Below are 16405 nucleotides of genomic sequence, written 5' to 3'. Positions count from 1 at the left end.
CGTTAGGGGTACAATCATCCAGCGACGAGAGGATCTGTGTTCCAGCCTCAAATAGTGCTCCCGGTGATGATGGGTGAGTGTTGTCAGGTGTGTGTGTGGGCCAAGGGCGGGAGCCCACAGTGAGCTCCGCCCAGGCAGAGAGGGAGAGAACAGAAACAGCAAATGTAGCCTTGTGGTGCCGGGCAGGCACGGAGACCATGACAGTACCCCCCCCTCAACGGGAGCCTCCCGGTGACCCACCAGGCTTGCCTGGATACCTGCGGTGGAAGTCCCGGAGCATGGCCCCATCCAGGACAGCAGCTCGAGGCACCCAGGAGCGTTCCTCTATCCCGTAGCCCTCCCAGTCAACCAGGTACTGAAAACCCCGACCCCGGCGCCGGGAGTCCATGATGCGGGTGATATTGTAGACCAGCTGACCATCCACTAGCCAGGGGGGTGGCGGGGCCCTGGAGGGAGGGCACAACGGGCTGGAGAGCACCGGCTTGACCTGAGACACATGGAAGACATTGTGAATGCGCATGTTGTGCGGCAGCTTGAGGCGGACAGACACAGGGTTCACAATGGCTTCAACGGGAAAAGGGCCAACAAACTGAGGAGACAGCTTCTTCGACTCAGTCCGTAGCGGCACAAAACGGGTAGCCAGCCATACCTGTTGACCGATGGTGTACACGGGGGCCGGTGTCCGGCGACGGTCAGCGAGGGTCTTGTTCCGCTCCTTAGTACGGAGTAGGGCAGCCCGAGTCGCCCGCCAGGCACGACGGCACCCGCGGAGGTGAGCCTTTACAGAAGGAACGGAGTGCTCACCTTCGATGGCCGGGAGCAAAGGCGGTTGATAGCCCAGGGACGCTTCGAAGGGAGACTTGCCCGTGGCGGAGGACGTGTGGCTGTTGTGGGCGTATTCGATCCATGGAAGCTGTTCACTCCAGGTCGATTGGTTGTGCGAAGCGACACAGCGGAGGGCAGCTTCCAGCTCCTGGTTGGCCCGCTCCAATTGCCCGTTACTCTGTGGATGGAAACCGGAAGACAGACTGACCTTGGCCCCCAGTGCGGAGCAGAACTCCCTCCAAACACGGGACGTGAATTGCGGCCCTCTATCCGAGACGATGTCCTCGGGGATCCCGTGAAGACGGAACACATGGGAGGTGAGGAGCCGGGCCGTCTCCAAGGCAGAGGGGAGCTTCGGGAGGGCGACGAAGTGTGCAGCTTTGGAGAAACGATCGATAATGGTAAGTATGGCGGTGTTACCAGCGGAGGGCGGCAGGCCCGTGACAAAGTCCAAAGAAACATGGGACCACGGTCGGGCTGGTGTAGGGAGAGGCTGCAGAAGACCCGGTGGAGGGCGGTTCGAAAGCTTATTCCGGGCGCAGGTCGAACAGGCCGCTACGTACTCCTTGGCATCCCTAGCCATAGCAGGCCACCAGAAGTAACGTCAGAGGAACGAGTAGGTGCGGAGGACCCCAGGATGGCATGAAAAGCGAGCGGTGTAAGCCCACTGGAGAACCTGAGAGCGGACGGCTGAAGGAACGAAGAGGCGACCAGGTGGACCAGTGCCAGGATCCGGTTCGGTCTCCTGCGCCTCTTGGATGAGCCCCTCGATCTCCCAGGAGATGGCTCCAATTACGCAGGCGGCCGGGAGGACAGGCTCAGGGTCCGAGTCCTCCCCAGTGATGGAGAATTGCCTGGACAGGGCGTCTGGCTTTACGTTCCGTGTTCCTGGCCTGTAGGTGATAGTGAAGTCAAAACGAGCGAAAAACAGCGCCCACCTGGCTTGCCGGGAATTGAGACGTCTAGCCGAGCGCAGGTACTCCAGATTCTTGTGATCCGTCCAGACGATGAATGGTTGTGCCGCTCCCTCCAACCAATGTCTCCACTCCTCCAGGGCCAGCTTGACGGCCAGAAGCTCCCGGTCCCCGATGTCATAGTTACACTCTGCTGGGGAGAGACGGCGAGAATAAAAGGCACACGGGTGCAGCTTACCGTCCGTCTGTTGAGACAGAACTGCCCCAACCCCGGAGTCCGACGCGTCCACCTCCACAACGAACTGCCGTGTAAGGTCCGGTTGCCGGAGTATGGGAGCAGTGGTGAACCTGTCCTTGAGCAGGGCGAAGGCTCACTGAGCGGCAGAATCCCACTGGAAGGGAACTTTGGGAGAGGTGAGTTTAGTGAGAGGGAGAGCGATTCTGCTGAAATCGCGAATGAACCGTCTGTAAAAGTTGGCGAATCCCAAAAAACGTTGCACTTGGCGGCGATCAGGAGGAGTAGGCCATTCCACCACAGCCCGCACTTTCTCCGGATCAGTCTGCAAGTCCCCCTTCTCGATAATGTGGCCCAGAAAACTCACTGACGTCACGTGGAAATCGCACTTCTCCCCCTTCACAAAGAGCCGGTTCTCCAGAAGGCGTAGCAGGACCTGCCGGACATGGACCTTGTGCTCCTCGAGTGTCTTAGAAAAGATCAAGATGTCATCTAAGTACACAAACACACAACGGTTAACAAAATCACGAAGGACATCATTAACCATCGCCTGAAACACTGCGGGGGCGTTAGCCAGCCCAAACGGCATCACGAGATACTCAAAGTGGCCCCGATGCGTATTGAACGCGGTCTTCCACTCATCCCCCTCTCTGATGCGCACCAGGTGGTAAGCGTTGTGCAGATCCAGCTTGGTAAAGACGGTCATGCCCTGAAGCAGTTCAAAGGCGGAGGAAAGCAACGGCAAAGGGTATTTGTTTTTAACAGTGATCTGGTTAAGGCCCCGAAAGTCAATACACGGCCGCAGCGAACCATCCTTCTTATCCACAAAAAAACCCCCAGCCGCGACAGGGGAAGAGGAGGGGGGAATCAACCCTGCCGCCAGCGACTCCAAGATGTAGCGCTCCATAGCATCCCTCTCAGGCCGGGAGAGGCTGTACAGGCGGCTAGACGGCAGCGGAGCTCCAGGAAGAAGATCGACGGCACAATCGTACGGGCGGTGCGGGGGAAGGGACTGCGCCCGATCCTTACAAAAAACATCCCGCAGATCATGATAAACCCGCGGAACCATCGAGAGGTCCGGGGCGTCCGACGGCGAGGCCGCGGGCGGGAGTGGAACGGGGGAAGCCGTGGCCCGGAGGCAGTTCATGTGGCAGGCCACACTCCAACCCAGCACGGCACCCTTCTCCCAGTCGATATGCGGGTTGTGGAAGACAAGCCAGGGGTGACCCAGAACCAGCGGAGTGAGAGGAGCCTTAAACGAAAAAAAACAAATCCTTTCTGCGTGATTGCCCGAGAGAGATAATGAAAGGAATTCAGAAACATGAGTGATGTCAGGCAGGCGCTGACCCGACAGTGCGTGAACGCGGAGGGGGCGTGACAGAGGCTCCAAGGCGATGTTCAGTTTGGCGGCGAGTGAGGTGTCAATAAAGTTCTGCTCAGCCCCAGAGTCAATGAGAACGGAGAGAGAATGAGAAACAGTCCAAACACGCAGTGTAGCCGGCAAAAGAAGTCTGGGGAGAGGGCTTTCACTCGACAGATCGCCCACCAGCACCCTCACGATCACTGGTGAGCGTGCCCTTTTGCCAGCGTTGGGCAGGAGGAGACAGAGTGGCCTTTACGGCTGCAATAAACGCACTCACCGGAGGCAAGGCGGTGCTGGCGCTCCGCGGGCGACAGCCGTGAGCGCCCAAGCTGCATGGGCTCTTCCCCATCATTGGTGTCGGCGTCACACGACCCATGGGTTGCAGTAGGGGTCCCACAAAAGTCCAGCGGGGCATGCCCCGAACGCGCGCGTGCGCTCCGATGTGCGCGCACCTGATCGCACATCGGAGCTTGAGCCCAGGTTAGAGCACGGTCCTGGAGTAACTGGACGATATAAGCGATTTTCGCACCATCAGTAGAAAAGGCTTGCGGTTGCTGGCGAAACTGAAGGGCACACTGAGTGAGGAAACCAGCACATTTATCAATCTCTCCCGTGAAAGCCCTGGGAGTAGGGAGGAATCTGTCAACGTGAACAGGTGAGGGAGCAGGTGGCGCGACACTTACTGCTGGAACTGGCGCCTCCGACGGAGGAGCGGCGACCAGTGGAGCGGCCGGTAGCGGTGTTAGCCGGGCCACGGCCTGTGTGAGGTTCGCGAGCGCTGCTCGAAGGTGAATGAACATCTGCTCGTGGCGTGCCAGCATCGCGGCCAAAGTGGCGAGGGTGGGAGTCGAGACCGCTGGGTCTGCTGAATCCATTTCCGTGTCTGGATGATTCTGTCACGATCTGGTACAGGGATTCAAACGCAGAGCGGTAAGGTATCTCCAAGGTGTAGTTTATTTACAGTGCCAGTGCAATATATGTACAGTGAAGGGATCACAGGTCCGGGGGGGGGAGAGATCTGAGGCAGAAGAGAAGGAAAGTCACCAACCAATCAAAAATCACGAATTACGAAGCACAAGAGCTGTGAGAACACTAACGTCAGGAGTACAATCATCCAGCGACGACAGGATCTATGTTTCAGCCTCAAATAGTGCTCCCGGTGATGACCAGTGATTGTTGTCAGGTGTGTGTGTGGGCCAAGGGCGGGAGCCCACAGTGAGTTCCGCCCAGGCAGAGAGGGAGAGAACAGAAACAGCAAATGTAGCCTTGTGGGGCCGACCGGGCAGGCACGGAGACCATGACAGATTAGTCCTTAAGCTTTTATTTTGAAAATCCTTTCGGCAGATTAGTCCTTAAGCTTTTATTTTGAAAATCCTTTCGGCGGATTAGTCCTATTTTTACAGATCCGTGCAGTGGATCAGACTAATTACATCCTTTCGGATAAGACCTAGGTTCGTTTTACGCGAGTGTAAGTGAGTGGTTTCTTTACCTTCCCAAAACTCTCTGGCTATGTTGAAAGTCAGCCACTGGATCCCAGCGTCGTGGACGACTTAATGACACTGGCCAGAACCCGAATTTCACGTCTCTGGACTTTGACTCCTAGGCTGTCGACAGGCTTTTCAGTGCAGCTTCCACGACGCCAGGACACAGCGGCCGATGCTTCCTATCCGGCTCGGAGGACCAAGAAAATGTGAAGAGAAAATTATTTAGAAGATAAAGAAACTCACAACTCAGATATCTATTTTTTACATGCGCATGGGCAGTCAACGGTCCGATCTGCTTTGCACTGACGTGCACAACAGATGAGACACAGAAAAACCGCGCAGGGCATCCAGAACGTCCTTTATTTATACTTAAAACGAGCTTTCAAGGAAGTAGGAGTGGCAAAAACATTTCCATAAAAGGAGAGACTGTTCGCTTGTCAGCTGAAATAGGAGATAACTTGGTATGTATAGAAATGCAGACATTCCCATAAAAGGAGAGAAAGAGAGAGAGAACGCCAGCTTGTCTGTAAGAATAAGAGGAAGTGTCGTATGTCCCCGCATTCCTCTACACATATGGCTTCAATCTCTTCCTGTGTTGGCTCCAATTCACAACCTATTCTTCCTTTAAATGAAGCTACAACTAAGCATTAATCACAAAATTAAAAATCTTTCATCAAGAACTTTTCAGATACTGACTTCAGCTTATTCAGCTTATTCAGCTATTTTCAGCTATTTTCAGCACAGCATCCACACAGCATTTTCGCCATAATGCAAATTTTTCTAGTTTAGATTTTCTTTTTCTGCAGTGAAGCACTTTAAGTACAAGCACTTTTTCAGTACCATATTTTTCTAGCTATAAAGCGCACTTAAAATCCTTAAATTTTCTCAGAAATCGTCAGTGCACCTTATGTATGAATTCTGGTTCAATTCAATTCAATTCAATTTTATTTATATAGCGCCAAATCACAACAAAAGTCGCCTCAAGGCGCTTCATAGATACAGAGAAAAACCCAACAATCATATGACCCCCTATGAGCAAGCACTTTGGCGACAGTGGGAAGGGAAAACTCCCTTTTAACAGGAAGAAACCTCCAGCAGAACCAGGCTCAGGGAGGGGCGGGGCCATCTGCTGCGACCGGTTGGGCTGAGAGAAGGAAGACAGGATAAAGACATGCTGTGGAAGAGAGACAGAGGTTAATAACAGATATGATTCAATGCAGAGAGGTCTATTAATACATAGTGAGTGAGAAAGGTGACTGGAAAGGAAAAACTCAATGCATCATGGGAATCCCCCATCAGCCTACATCTATTGCAGCATAACTAAGGGAGGATTCAGGGTCACCTGGTCCAGCCCTAACTATATGCTTTAGCAAAAAGGAAAGTTTGAAGCCTAATCTTAAAAGTAGAGATAGTGTCTGTCTCCCGAATCCAAACTGGAAGCTGGTTCCACAGAAGAGGGGCTGAAAACTGAAGGCTCTGCCTCCCATTCTACTTTTAAATACTCTAGGAACAACAAGTAGGCCTGCAGAGCGAGAGCGAAGTGCTCTAATAGGGTGATATGGTACTACAAGGTCATTAAGATAAGATGGGGCCTGATTATTTAAGACCTTGTATGTGAGGAGCAGGATTTTGAATTCAATTCTGGACTTAACAGGAAGCCAATGAAGGGAAGCCAAAACAGGAGAAATATGCTCTCTCTTTCTAGTCCCTGTCAGGACTCTTGCTGCAGCATTTTGGATTAGCTGAAGGCTTTTCAGCGAGTTTTTTGGACTTCCTGATAATAATGAATTACAGTCGTCCAGCCTGGAAGTAATAAATGCATGAACTAGTTTTTCAGCGTCACTCTGAGACAGGATATTTCTAACTTTAGAGATGTTGCGCAAATGGAAGAAAGCAGTCTTACATATTTGTTTAATATGTGCATTGAAGGACATGTCCTGGTCAAAAATGACTCCAAGGTTCCTCACAGCGTTACTGGAGGCCAAGGTAATGCCATCCAGGGTAAGAATCTGGTTAGATACCATATTTCTAAGATGTTCAGGGCCGAGTACAATAACCTCAGTTTTATCTGAATTAAGAAGCAGAAAGTTAGCGGCCATCCAGGTCTTTATGTCTTTAAGACATTCCTGCAGTTTAACTAATTGGTGTGTGTTATCTGGCTTCATGGACAGATAGAGCTGGGTGTCATCAGCATAGCAGTGAAAATGTATGCTATGTCTTCTAATGATGCTGCCTAAGGGAAGCATGTATAATGTAAACAGAATTGGTCCTAGCACTGAACCCTGTGGAACTCCATAATTAACCTCAGTGTGTGAAGAGGACTCTCCATTTACATGCACAAATTGGAGTCTATTAGATAGATATGATACAAACCACTGCAGCACAGTACCTGTAATACCTACAGCATGTTCTAATCGCTCTAATAGGATATTATGGTCAACAGTATCGAATGCTGCGCTAAGGTCTAGCAGGACAAGCACAGAGATGAGTCCACTGTCAGAGGCCATAAGAAGATCATTTGTAACCTTCACTAAAGCTGTTTCTGTGCTGTGATGAGCTCTGAAACCTGACTGAAACTCTTCAAATAAACCATTCCTCTGCAGATGATCTGTTAGCTGTTTGACAACTACTCTTTCAAGGATTTTTGATATGGTTGTGCTTACATATCTCAAATCAATTTTATGTGGCACACAGCGCTCATAAATCTGTCAAAAAATGTTTTAGTACGACTTTGGTATACTAGTAAGCCACACCGCTTCATGGATTGTTGGAGCATCATGGCTACCGTAGTCAGGAGCCTCGCGGAGTAATACATACTGTGCTTCAACATAATATTACCGTATTGTGTGTTTATAAGGACCCCGAAATGGCATCTGTTAAGAAACATGCTTACAAAGTGGATCTTAAACTCTGTCAGTCAGGCAGTAGAACATGGGAATAGAGCAGCTGTGAGAGAATTCAACATTAATGAATCAATGGTACGGAGCTGGAGGAAGCAAGAATGAATTAAGTAAAGTTTAACTTATCTGTCTTGTTTTGCTTAATGTGCCTTATAATCTGGTGATCCGAAAAATACCGTAACTTACCTTTCTTGTAGAAATGTGCTCCAAATAAAAAACTTTGTATTAACAAGATTGTTAATTAATCATTTACAAATCAATATTGTCAGCAATGGACAGCATTTTTTCTTCCTTTTTCTCCTCTCTCTCTCTCTCTCTCTCTCTCTCTTTTTAAGTGAACATGTAAAGCGCTCAGGTTGAAAAATTTGGGTGCGTCTAACTTTTGTGCTGGTGCACCTAAGGAAAAGGGTTAGGTGCACTGTGAACCCTGTGATATCTTCAGTTATCACTGCTGACAAGATTACAGCTGGATCACACTGTACAAAAAAACATAGATAAATTACCACGGCCACCACAACTACAGTACTGTTATAGTATTACAGTAGCACTCAGGCAAAATATCTTTCTGTTTAAGGTGACATTAAATAATAGTTGTTAAGAGGTTTTCAGTTTTTTCCTCCAACCTCTGAACACCTCTGCTGTGAAACAAAGAACTGGGTGAGAAGAAAACAAAGACAACCACAAAGCTGACCTCTTTTTTTCCACTGCAAACTCACACATTTCACCGCAAAGCACAAAGTGAACACTTTCTCACAACATGAAGATTGTTACTGGCCAAACCAATGCACTCTGTGGTGAGTTGTCTCTGTAGTATGAGAATACATGTCAAATGGAATCAACAGCAGGAAGTAGCTGCTCTGGTTTTAAATGCAGAACTCTAACAAAATGACAATGATTTACTGCATTAATATTGTGTTCAAATTTTGCAGAAGGAATTCGGGAGAAGGTTCTGTCATTTAATTCAGTTAAAATTACAAGTTTACACAGCGTTGTGGACCGTGATGTGAAACAGCGTTCAGTCACACCAAAGAAAACCCTGAGATGGGCTTTACAGGTTTTTATAGAGTGACAATAACAAGTGATTATTTTGGGTCTTTTCTCCCAACATAAACATAGCAGTCTGCTATAATCCTCCTCCGTCCACGTCTCACCTCGTATCTGCTCCCTCCTCTGTAAGAGACAATATAAGAACACCTCCCTGCTTAGCCTTGATGATGTTATTATCCATTGTTCTTCTGCTGATACTAAGGCTCCATTCAGGATTCAATTCAATTCAATTTTATTTATATAGCGCCAAATCACAACAAAAGTCGCCTCAAAGTGCTTTATATTGTACAGTAGATCGCACAATAATAGATACAGAGAAAAACCCAACAATCATATGACCCCCTATGAGCAATCACTTTGGCGACAGTGGAAAGGAAAAGCTCCCATCCATCCATCCATCCATCCATCCATCCATCCATCCATCCATCCATCCATCAATCTTCATCCGCTTTATCCGGGGCCGGGTCGCGGGGGCAGCAGCCTAAGCAAAGAGGCCCAGACTCCCTCTCCCCAGCCACCTCCTCCAGCTTATCCGGGGGAATACCAAGGCGTTCCCAGGCCAGCCGAGAGATATAATCTCTCCAGCGTGTCCTGGGTCTGCCCCGGGGCCTCCTCCCGGTGGGACATGCCTGGAACACCTCACCCAGGAGGCGCCCAGTGGGCATCCTTGTCAGATGCCTGAACCACCTCAGCTGGCTCCTTTCGATGTGGAGCAGCAGCTGCTCTACTCTGAGCCCCTCCTGGATGGCCGAACTTCTCACCCTATCTCTAAGGGAGAGGCCAGCCACCCTTCGGAGGAAGCTCATTTCTGCCGCTTGTATCCGCGATCTCGTTCTTTCGGTCACTACCCACAGCTCGTGGCCATAGGTGAGGGTAGGGACGTAGATCGACCGGTAAATTGAGAGCTTCGCTTTTACACTCAGCTCCCTCTTCACCACGACGGACCGGTGCAGCGTCTGCATTACTGCAGCCGCAGCCCCAATCCGTCTGTCGATCTCCGGCTCCCTTCTCCCATCACTCGCGAACAAGACCCCGAGATACTTGAACTCCTCCACTTGGGGCAGGAACTCATCCCCGACCCGGAGTGGGCACTCCACCCTTTTCCGGCTGAGAACCATGGCCTCAGAGGTGCTGATCCTCATTCCCGCTGCTTCACACTCGGCTGCGAACCGTTCCAGTGCAAGCTGGAGGCCCTCACCCGATGAAGCCAACAGAACCACATCATCTGCAAAAATCAGAGATGAGATTCTGAGGCCACCAAAGCGAAAGCCCTCCGCCACTTGGCTGCGCCTAGAAATCCTGTCCATAAAAATTATGAACAGAACCGGAGACAAAGGGCAGCCCTGGCGGAGCCCATCACCCACCGGGAATGAGTCCAACTTATTGCCGGCAATGCGAACCAAGCTCTTGCAACGGTTGTATAGGGATCGAATGGCCCGTAGCAATGGGCCAGACACCCCATACTCCCGCAACACCTCCCACAGGACACCTCAAGGGACACGGTCGAATGCCTTCTCCAAGTCCACAAAACACATGTAGACTGGTTGGGCAAACTCCCATGCACCCTCAAGTATCCTCGAGAGGATAACGAGCTGGTCCAGTGTTCCACGACCAGGACGAAAACCGCATTGTTCCTCCTGTATCTGAGGTTCGACTAGCGGACGAACTCTCCTTTCCAGCACCCTGGCATAGACTTTCCCAGGGAGGCTGAGGAGTGTGATCCCCCTGTAGTTGGAACACACCCTCCGGAACACACCTCGCCCTCGGAAATTGGCGGGTCATTCCCCTCATCCAAGCGATCGTGGCTCAAGAGTTAGGAGTTCGCCTTGGGTCATCTGATTGTTTCTCCAAGATGGCGCCGGTGTGCATGGCTGGCCGTCTTCGACTCCGTCTGCGCCTCGGCGCTGTACTCCTTGTGTCTTTATCCTTGGCACTTTGTTCTCTAGGTGATTGTACGCTAATAACCTATGATAGAAACACGCTCCTGAATCTTCGTTTCTCCTGTTCTCAACGACCGAACTATTTTGGGACCGCGGGTGATGCCATTCCCCTGATGCCCGTCTCTCCCACTCATCTGACCGATTTACCTCTTCCCATGCCCCGCAGGATACGTCCCAGGAGACGGGGTAGAAGGAGTGGTGTCCGTGTCCGCTTCAAGGCTTATATCAGAGCCATGGCTACGGATTACCCCCCTACTAGCTGTGAATTTTCTCGTTTCATCCACCACCTTGGTAGCCGCTTTGCGGCTAAACTGCTCAACCACCGTTGGATATGTCCCGTTGGCCCTCAGTCCTATCCTGCCTGCCCAGTGGCCTTCCACTCTGCTCGTTCTTGGATATCACTGCCTGGCCGTGGTGTTCAACAAAACAACCTCAGTACCCTCAAACGAGCTACTACTAAGGACAGGACTCCTCGGACTCGGATGGCCTTATTTAATGTTAGGTCTCTTTCTAATAAGGCCTTCCTCTTAAATGATTTTTTTCTCTCCTCGGGTCTGGATGTTTTATTTTTGACTGAGACATGGACCTCTCCGGGTGAGTTCATCCCCTTCTCTGAACGTCTCCCTTCTGACTGTGCCTTTTTTAGCTCATCGAGGCTTACTGGTAGAGGTGGTGGCTTAGCCTCGGTTTTTAGAAATAAACTTGAGGCACGGCTGCTACCCTCCCCAACCTATTCTAGCTTTGAAGCTCAGCTATTGGAATTGACTGGCCCTCGAACTACTCTGTGTGTCGTGGCTTATCGTCCGCCTAAATATCATAAGATGTTCATCTCTGAATTTGCTGATTTTTTGGGTTCTATTCTTTTTAAATATGATTCTGTAGTTATTTCTGGTGACTTCAATATTCATGTTTGTTGTATGGATGACCACCTGTCTAAAGATTTTTCTGCACTGACTGACTCTTTTAATCTTACCCAGTGGGTAAATGAACCTACTCATGTTAAGGGTCACACCCTTGATCTGGTTTTTTCATTTAACGTGGATATATGCATTAAGGAAATTAGAAATACTGGACTTTCTGATCATTCCCCGGTCATCTTTGACGTTGACCTGGGTATCACTGACCCTTACTTGGAGGTTCCTCTCCATCCTACTCGGACTATTAACGCCGATACTGTGGTCAACTTCTCTACATCTTTTGTTAATTCTTCATTTAATATGTCGGACTGTTTTATCCCACACACACTTGAGAATTTTACCAATACTTTTTTAACTACATGTTCCTCGATTCTTAACACTGTTGCACCTATCAAACACAAACGCCCCAGAACCTACTCGCAATGCTGGTTAAACGACTCTGTTCGTGTTCTACGGCGTTTGTGCAGGCGCGATGAGAGGAGGTGGAGGAATGATAGACTCCAGTCATCATATGACATTTTACGTATTAGCCGCTCGAAATTCCAATCTGCTGCCAGAATGGCTAAAGCAGCCTTCTTCGCTAAGATTATTACTTCTAATGGTGACAATCCTCGCATCCTATTTAAAATTTTTAACTCGGTGGTGAATCCTCGTCCCTCTATGCCACTCTCGTGCTCCCCAGGTCTCTGTGAAAAATTTTCAAACTACTTTCTAGATAAAGTTTTATCTCTTAGATCTACGCTTCCTTTGGTGGCTGACAGTATGTCTAATCCTGACTGTTCTGCTGCCTTACATCAATTTGAATTAATTTCACTTCCCACTCTGAAGCGTATAACTGAGAAACTAAACAATACTAATTGTGTACATGATGTTCTTCCATCTCGTATAGTCAAGGATTGTTTTAATGTAATTGGACCCTGTCTATTGTCTATATTGAACCTCTCCTTGCTTTCTGGTTATGTACCTTCAGTTCTTAAACATGCTTTTATTCAACCCGTTTTAAAGAAAAATAACCTGGATCATAGTGATTTTGCCAACTATAGACCGATTTCCAAGCTTCCTTTCTTGGCTAAAATCCTTGAGAAGGTGGTTCTACTTCAACTGCAGACCTACCTGGACGAGAATAATATAAATGATAAATTCCAATCAGCCTTTAAACAACATCATAGCACTGAATCAGCGCTGCTTCGTGTTTTTAATGATCTTTTACTCATGGCTGATAATGGTCGTCCTTCTGTTTTAGTTCTATTGGATCTTTCATCTGCATTTGATATGGTTGACCATAACATCCTAGTCGCAAGATTAGAGCACTCTGTTGGCATTAAGGGCACTGCCTTGGACTGGTTCAAATCTTACCTCTCCAATCGGCTTTCTTCGGTACATCTGGCCTCATCTTCCTCTTCCCCTGTACCTGTTTGCTGTGGTGTCCCCCAGGGTTCTGTGTTAGGCCCGACCCTTTTCTCACTGTATATGCTTCCTTTAAGCGCTATCTTTGAGAAATACCACATTGCTTTTCACTATTATGCGGATGACATCCAGATTTATTTTGAGTTACATGATGATCTTGCTTTATCTTTAAATAACTTTCGTGAGTGCATGAGTGAGGTCAAGAAATGGCTGTTGGCAAATACTCTTATTCTCAATGAAAAAAAGACTGAAATCATGATTTTTGGCAGTAATGCCCTTCGCGCCAAACTTCAAGATGCCTTTGGCTTTCTTACTAGTTCTTTCTCTGATACTGTCAGGAATCTGGGTGTCTTGTTTGACAGCTCCTTTAAACTTGATAAACAGGTGTCTGCTGTTGTCAGATCTAGTTTTTATCAGCTTCGTCTCATCTCCAGGGCCAGACACTATATCCCGTATAATGACTTAGAAAAGCTCATTCATGCTTTTGTAACGTCAAGACTAGATTACTGTAACTCACTCTATTCTGGTCTCCATGTTACCCTTCTACATAGATTACAGACAGTTCAGAATGCTGCGGCACGTATTCTAACTAAAACCAAGAAGTTTGACCATATTACTCCGGTTCTTGCTGAGCTGCATTGGCTGCCTATCAAATACCGTATTCAATTTAAAATTTTGCTGCTTACGTTTAAAATTATCAATAATACTGCACCAACCTATCTTAAGGAACTTTTAAACCCTTATGTCCCTGCCAGGGTTTTAAGGTCATCCTCGCAGTTATTGTTAGTTCAGCCCAGATCTCGGTTGAAATCTAGAGGCGATCGATCGTTTGCCTTTGCTGCACCTGAGTTATGGAACAGCCTCCCGATTGGCATTCGGGAGTCTGATTCTATTTTTTCTTTTAAAGCACGCCTTAAAACTTATCTTTTTGAACTTGCCTTCTCTACCCGTTAAATGCTGACTGTTAACTGCGACCTATTGCATTAACTTTTTACTATTCCTTCATTCTTGGTGTTCTCTATCATGCGGCACTGGGTCTGCTATAATCTATGTGCTGCAGTCCATTTTATTAGTGGCTTTCTACTGTGAACATTGTCTGCTGTTCTTATTATATTTGATATTAATGCTCTTAACTGTATTATTTTATTGTTTTTTTGTAGAGCACTTTGGTATGCCTAAGGCTTTTAATGTGCTCTATAAATAAAGGTTGTTGTTGTTGTTGTTGTTGTTGTAATCGGAAGGTTGCCGGTTCGAGCCCCGGCTCGGACAGTCTCGGTCGTTGTGTCCTTGGGCAAGACACTTCACCCGTTGCCTACTGGTGGTGGTCAGAGGGCCCGGTGGCGCCAGTGTCCGGCAGCCTCGCCTCTGTCAGTGCGCCCCAGGGTGGCTGTGGCTACAATGTAGCTGCCATCACCAGTGTGTGAATGTGTGTGTGAATGGGTGGATGACTGGATATGTAAAGCGCTTTGGGGTCCTTAGGGACTAGTAAAGTGCTATATAAATACAGGCCATTTACCATTTACCATTCATCCCCAGACTCTGCTTCCTCCTCGGAAGACGTGTCAGTGGGATTAAGGAGGTCCTCGAAGTATTCCTTCCACCGCCTGACAATTTTCTCAGTCGACGTCAGTAGCGCTCCGCCAGCACTATACACAGTGCAGGTAGAGCACCGCTTTCCCCTCCTGAGACGCCTGACGGTTTGCCAGAATCTCTTCGAGGCAGTCCGAAAGTCTTTTTCCATGGCCTCTCCGAACTCCTCCCACACCCGAGTTTTTGCTTCAGCCACTGCCCGAGCCGCATTCCGCTTGGCCTGTCGATACCTGTCGGCTGCCTCCGGAGTCCCACAGGCTAACCAAGCCCGATAGGACTCCTTCTTCAGCCTGGTGGCTCCCTTCACCTCTGGTGTCCACCATTTGGTTCGGGGATTACCACCGCGGCAGGCACCAACCACCTTGCGGCCGCAGCTCAATGCAGCAGCTTCGGCAATGGAGACGCTGAACATGGTCCATTCGGACTCAATGTCCCCAGTCTCCCTCGGAATGCTGTTGAAGCTCTGCCGGAGGTGTGCGTTGAAGATCTCGCGGACTGGGACTCTGCTAGAGGTTCCCAGGACACCCTCACTACGCGTTTAGGTGCACCAGGTCTGTCCAGCGTCCTCCCCCGCCACCTGATCCAACTCACCACCAGGTGGTGATCAGTTGACAGCTCAGCCCCTCTCTTTACCCGAGTGTCCAGAACATATGGTCGCAGGTCTGCTGATACGATTACAAAATCGATCATCGACCTACGGCCTAGAGCGTCCTGGTGCCACGTGCACTTATGGACACTCTTATGTTCGAACAGGGTGTTCGTTATGGCCAAACTGTGATTAGCACAGAAGTCCAATAACAAAGCACCGCTCGGGTTCAGATCAGGGAGGCCGTTCCTCCCAATCACGCCCCTCCAGGTCTCGCTGTCGTTACCCACGTGAGCATTGAAGTCTCCCAGCAGGACAACAGAGTCTCCAGGTGGAGCACCCTCCAGCACCCCCCCAGGGACTCTAAGAAGGCTGGGTACTCTGAACTGCCACTCGGCGCATAAGCGCAGATGACAGTCAGGACCCATTCCCCGACCCTAAGGCGCAGGGAACAAACCCTCTCGTCCACCGGGAAAAACCCCAACGTACCGGCAGCAAGCCGAGGGGATATTAGAATACCCACCCCAGCCCGCTGCCTCTCACCAGGGGCAACTCCAGACTGAGACAGAGTCCAGCCCCTCTCCAGGAGACTGGTTCCAGAGCCCAAGCCATGCGTAGAGGTGAGCCCGACTATATCTAGCCGGTACCTCTCAACCTCACGCACTAACTCAGGCTCCTTCCCCACCAGAGAGGTGACATTCCATGTCCCTATTGCCAGTCTTGGCAGCCGGGGGTCAGTCCGCCAGGGCCTCCGCTCCTGGCCGCCACCCGGCACACCGGGTGTTAAAAGCTCCCTTTTAACACAAAGAAACCTCCAGCAGAACCAGGCTCAGGGAGGGCTAGAACCAGGCTATTAATGCATAGTGAGTGAGAAAGGTGACTGGAAAGGAAAAATTCAATGCATCATGGGAATCCCCGGGAGCCTACGTCTATTGCAGCATAACTAAGGGAGGATTCAGGGTCACCTGGTCCAGCCCTAACTATATGCTTTAGTAAAAAGGAAGGTTTGAAGCCTAATCTTAAAAGTAGAGATAGTGTCTGTCTCCCGAATCCAAACTGGAAGCTGGTTCCACAGAAGAGGGGCTGAAAACTGAAGGCTCTGCCTCCCATTCTACTTTTAAATACTCTAGGAACAACAAGTAGGCCTGCAGAGCGAGAGCGAAGTGCTCTAATAGGGTGATATGGTACTACAAGGTC

Source organism: Aulonocara sp. 'chitande type north' Nkhata Bay, linkage group LG22, assembly GCF_057382095.1.
Source record: "Aulonocara sp. 'chitande type north' Nkhata Bay isolate Kocher_YH1m ecotype deep benthic linkage group LG22, A_spYH_male_GT1.1, whole genome shotgun sequence".
NCBI lineage: Eukaryota > Metazoa > Chordata > Actinopteri > Cichliformes > Cichlidae > Aulonocara > Aulonocara sp. 'chitande type north' Nkhata Bay.
This window is presented reverse-complemented; position numbering follows the sequence as displayed.